This window comes from Heptranchias perlo, chromosome 38 (genome assembly GCF_035084215.1).
Source record: "Heptranchias perlo isolate sHepPer1 chromosome 38, sHepPer1.hap1, whole genome shotgun sequence".
Taxonomy (NCBI): Eukaryota; Metazoa; Chordata; class Chondrichthyes; order Hexanchiformes; family Hexanchidae; genus Heptranchias; species Heptranchias perlo.
Window position 1 is genome coordinate 21,502,605 of NC_090362.1, and position 6,000 is coordinate 21,508,604.

The following is a 6,000-nucleotide window of genomic DNA, read 5'->3' on the forward strand; positions in this document are numbered from 1 at the left end:
CAATGAATGACAAGGCAAGTGTATAATTATGAGTCTTAACACAAATTGCTGTTTTGGCAAGAGATAAAGTTTAAACAGTTTCTGGTGTGAGAAAACCCATGATAGAGAATCATAGAATCTTACAGCAGGAGGCCATTCGGCCCACCATGCCTGTGCCAGCTCTTTGAAAGAGCTATCCAATTAGTCCCACTCCCCTGCTCTTTCCCTGTAACCCTGCAAATGTTTTCCCCTTTGAGTAATATATGCATACCTTGGAGTTCATTGTTATCCCGGAAGGAGGGGGGATTTCCTCTGTACACTAGTTACACAAAATCACAGAAGCATTTACAAGAAACCCAGAGCATAGAGAAGATCTCTCATCTAGATTAGCACCTTTAACATTACGTTAGGTATCATCGATGGTGATAAGAGCAGACAGATGTTTAACGTGTCTGTATGACACGCTCCTGTCCTCTACCATTTAAAATAAACAGCCACGTTAAAATAGTGGGCAGAGGAAGGTTAATATTCACCCACTATCATCAACAGTCATTTCCAGGCTATTCTGTTTAACATTTACGTTTCTTTGTAAAGTAAATAGAAATAACGGTTGATAGAATCTGTAGGGAAAACGAGAGAGATACGCGGACAGAACGAATGACATTTTAGAGGGTGCACTAGTTTTTTATTATAAACTAATGGCCAATCACAGTGTTCATATTAATCTTTTCCCTTTAATTTTCTTTCCCCCCTCCTTAGCCAATGGGACTGACTTGTGGTAAATTTACACGGATGCTTGCTACCCTCTAATATCTTGTAAAGCAGCTATTCATGTGTGAGCCCAGACATTGAGCATTGGTGGGCTGTTTGACTGTGAAGGCATCGTATCAGAGCTTGATCCTGTTTTGCCCGGTGTCAACACGGTGATCAGGTTCAGGAACTCTGGCTGATTTTATTTTCTGGGCTCCTGTGAGGCTTCCACTGGTGTCCAAGCTGAGATATGCTAACTCCGCACAGGCCAAAGGCAACCTGCTGCAACATTCCTGGTGTGTATGACCGAGTTACATGCTGCCTTTACCAACTGAGCTATTGGGATATTGTTTCAATAGTGGTCCAAGGGTCAACTCTCTGAGTCCTCAGCCACTGCTTGAGTCTATTGGCCCTGCCCCCAATTTTGCCTGAAAAATCATAAGCAGCAGATCAGAATTCCCTGGTAAAGAGGCAGATGAGGCTACCCACAGGCAGTACAAGCTCATAAAATTATGTCAACAATTTAGTTTTTCTTTGCTTGGCTTTCATCAACATTGTTCCTTTTAGAAGTCATGTAGCAGGTGGCTCAGTGGTACCACTCTCGCCTCTGAGTCAGAAGGTCCTGGTTTCAAGTCCCACTCCAGAGATTTGAGCACAAAATCTAGGCTGATACTCCAGTGCATTACTGAGGGAGCGCTGCACTGTCGGAGGTGCTGTCTTTCAGATGGGACATTAAACTGAAGCCCCATCTGCCCTCTCTGGTGGATGTAAAAGATCCCATGGCACAATTTCGAAGAAGGGCCGGAGAATTCTCCCCAGTGTCCTGAAAATTTCTATTCTTCAACCAAAATCACTGAAAACAGATTATCTGGTCATTATCACATTGCTGTTTGTGGGATCTTGCTGTGTGCAAATTGGCTGCTGTTTTTCCTACATTATAACAGTGACTACACTTCAAAAGTACTTCATTGGTTGTAAAGTGCTTTGGATCATCCTGAAGTCTTGAAATGTGTTATGTAAATACAATTCTTTCTTTTTCTTTTGTTTAATTCCTATTTTTTAACTGTAATGATTTGTTTTGACCATCTATTGGTTATCACTAAATCCACACGCACCAATGCACTTTGTTCCCAACTCGTTTTTCCAGTGTCAGTGTTAATCAGTATGATGAAAACCAGCCCTTTGCATTTTTCTCACTGAGTCCGTCTGTCTACATGTATGGAAATGCTCTATCTCCAGAACATTGCAGCTACATCTGTGGGAACTTGCAGCCATGTCTGACTGAACAATATTTCTCTATCAGAGCTGTCATTATTGGGGAAAGAATGGATGTGAGAATTATAATCAACAAGAAAGACACGGATTCAAAAACCAGAGCAACTGATTGCAGCGTGCAGATAAAATTACTGACATTTACAGTCCCTTTGATTGACCCCCAATAATAAATTTATAAGTTGTTATAATTACTTGGATTTACCCACTAAGAGCAGTGGCCTTAAAAAGACAGGCTGGGTTACACACTAAATTTTCCAACAATGCTTCAGAACCCAGACTATCTGTGACTACTATTTTTTCTGAGGGACACAGATCAAAATGGGTTGAATTTTTAATCCATGAGTGTGCGTCACTCCCAATGAGTGGCATGCGAGCAGGTCTGTATTTTAGAAATGCTGCATGATTTAACATTTCTTAGGTTCTCCTGAGTGAGAATGCCTGTGATAAGTCTCCTTTAAACCACTGCCAGCCAGTATGAGGGAGCGACTGTGTGACTTTTAACGTGCTTATCAAGACTGGGAGGGACATCTTGTGAATTCAAAGATAGAATCCCTGGGTTACATGTTTAACAGCTGATTCAGACAGAGACAGCTTGTCTGCCCCAGGTAGTCAGTTGGTCAGTTTCTTGAAGGTTTTACAATCCCCCCCCCAGGGATATTTAAGCTTATCACCAGGAGAAGAGTTTGACCTCATGCAACCCGCATTCCAACAGTAAAGATTTATTGTCAACAAATCCTACTCATTTACATTTAGTAAAGATAAAAAAAACATTCTTCTGTTTATGTTTCTGTCTGTGTGGCTATCTTACTGAGGTTGAAAACTTTTTAAAATCAATCATTTTGGTAACGTAACATTTAAACAATGTATTTAAAATGTAATGATTTCCCGCAGTGTGAGCACATAATTTCAGATTGTCCCACCATGGATCAATATCTCATTCAGACTGTTTCCTCACTCACTTCACCAACACACTTTCATTCCTGTAACTCTCAAAATTAAGAATATTTGGTCTTAAAATGTTGTTTCTGGTCACACTATAAAGAGAGTATTTTCCTCTGGTTAAAAGCTCCTTTGAATAATCTACATTTACTTGGAGACGCACACAGTAAATCACAATGGATTTGGTTTTTTTATGCTCTTATGTGGTCCCAGGTAAGATTGACTTCCAGACTTGGTCATCATTCTTAATAGCTAACAGCAAGGAGAAAATTATCTTTTTCTTCTCAGGCTGCATTGAATCATAGAATCATAGAGCGGTTACAGCACGGAAGGAGGCCATTCGGCCCATCGAGTCCATGCTGGCTCTATGCAAGAGCAATCCAGATAGTCCCACTGCCCCGCCCTTTTCCCATAGCCCTGCAAATTTTTTCCTTTCAAGTATTTATCCAGTTCCCTTTTGAAGGCCATGATTGAATCTGCCTCCACCACCCCCTCGGGCAGTGCATTCCAGATCCGAACCACTCGCTGGGTAAAAATGTTTTTTCCTCATGTCACCTTTGGTTCTTTTGCCAATCACCTTAAGGGTGACCCTTCCACCAACGGGAACAGTTTCTCTCTATCTACTCTGTCCAGACCATTCATGATTTTGAATACCTCTATCAAATCTCCTCTCCACCTTCTCTGTTCTAAGGAGAACAACCCCAGCTTCTCCAGTCCATCCACATAACTAAAGTCCCTCATCCCTGGGATCATTCAGGAAACCAAGTTGGGTTTGAAACCCAAGTACCCAGTGGAGAAAGGGCTGGCGTCTTCTGCTCCAATTTGCTCGTTCTACACTCTAGTAACATGTGAAACCTTCCTGAAAGTTATTAGCCAAAATGCACAACAATTCATTCCAATATAGCGTTGCCACGATGGAAAGTACAGCTTACAAGCTGCCATGGTGTCTCTGAGGTGACCAATGACAATTAAACATTAACTGGGGTGTGTTAACAAGCCTGTGCTGTTCGGATATTCAAGTGGAATATTTGTGATTCAGTTATTGCCGTGAGATGGACCTAGTTATGAAATGTCGACGGCAACAGTTGCCTGATCAGAATTAAAGGACACTGTATTTATGAAAAAGTGTTTGATATTTGGTTCAGTTGAGGGAGTAACACAGCGAGAGCAGTATATCACTTTCATCAATGAGAAGTGACACAAAGAAGCATTTCAGTTTGAATTCCCTCATTCCATTTTGCAAACAGATGAAAAACATCAAGCATTTATAATGGAAAAAGTGGTCCTTTAAGTGATGTAGATTGGATTTGTCATCTTTATGAGGCAATAAATGGATCATTCATATTATGTAAACGAGGCCACAAGTCAAGTCATTTAGGACTCTTGACATCAATTTATTACACCACATTATTTTCTTGCATTTTTTGGGGGTGGGGGGAGGAGGATGTGTATATTGGCCGAGAGTTAGTAAGAAGATAAGATATTTGCCTCATTGGTTTGATGTGTATCCAACACAGCAGTTCATAAATTGTACTGAGGAAAGCTGGAACTAGTGACAAATGAAGGTTTGTTTCAGTTGAACAGCTAAACATGGTGACGGTGTTCGGGCAATTGTGTTAACATAGAATCATCATAGAATCATAGAAGTTTACAACATGGAAACAGGCCCTTCGGCCCAACATGTCCATGTCGCCCAGTTTATACCACTAAGCTAGTCCCAATTGCCTGCACTTGGCCCATATCCCTCTATACCCATCTTACCCATGTAACTGTCCAAATGCTTTTTAAAAGACAAAATTGTACCCGCCTCTACTACTGCCTCTGGCAGCTCGTTCCAGACACTCACCACCCTTTGAGTGAAAAAATTGCCCCTCTGGACCCTTTTGTATCTCTCCCCTCTCACCTTAAATCTATGCCCCCTCGTTATAGACTCCCCTACCTTTGAGAAAAGATTTTGACTATCTACCTTATCTATGCCCCTCATTATTTTATAGACTTCTATAAGATCACCCCTTAACCTCCTACTCTCCAGGGAAAAAAGTCCCAGTCTGTCTAACCTCTCCCTGTAAGTCAAACCATCAAGTCCCGGTAGCATCCGAGTAAATCTTTTCTGCACTCTTTCTAGTTTAATAATATCCTTTCTATAATAGGGTGACCAGAACTGTACACAGTATTCCAAGTGTGGCCTCACCAATGCCCTGTACAACTTCAACAAGACATCCCAACTCCTGCATTCAATGTTCTGACCAATGAAACCAAGCATGCCGAATGCCTTCTTCACCACCCTATCCACCTGTGACTCCACTTTCAAGGAGCTATGAACCTGTACTCCTAGATCTCTTTGTTCTATAACTCTCCCCAATGCCCTACCATTAACGGAGTAGGTCCTGGCCCGATTCGATCTACCAAAATGCATCACCTCACATTTATCTAAATTAAACTCCATCTGCCATTCATCGGTCCACTGGCCCAATTTATCAAGATCCCGTTGCAATCCTAGATAACCTTCTTCACTGTCCACAATGCCACCAATCTTGGTGTCATCTGCAAACTTACTAACCATGCCTCCTAAATTCTCATCCAAATCATTAATATAAATAACAAATAACAGCGGACCCAGCACCGATCCCTGAGGCACACCGCTGGACACAGGCATCCAGTTTGAAAAACAACCCTCTACAACCACCCTCTGTCTTCTGTCGTCAAGCCAATTTTGTATCCAATTGGCTACCTCACCTTGGATCCCATGAGATTTAACCTTATGTAACAACCTACCATGCGGTACCTTGTCAAAGGCTTTGCTAAAGTCCATGTAGACCACGTCTACTGCACAGCCCTCATCTATCTTCTTGGTTACCCCTTCAAAAAACTCAATCAAATTCGTGAGACATGATTTTCCTCTCACAAAACCATGCTGACTGTTCCTAATCAGTCCCTGCCTCTCCAAATGCCTGTAGATCCTGTCCCTCAGAATACCCTCTAACAACTTACCCACTACAGATGTCAGGCTCACCGGTCTGTAGTTCCCAGGCTTTTCCCTGCCGCCCTTCTTAAACA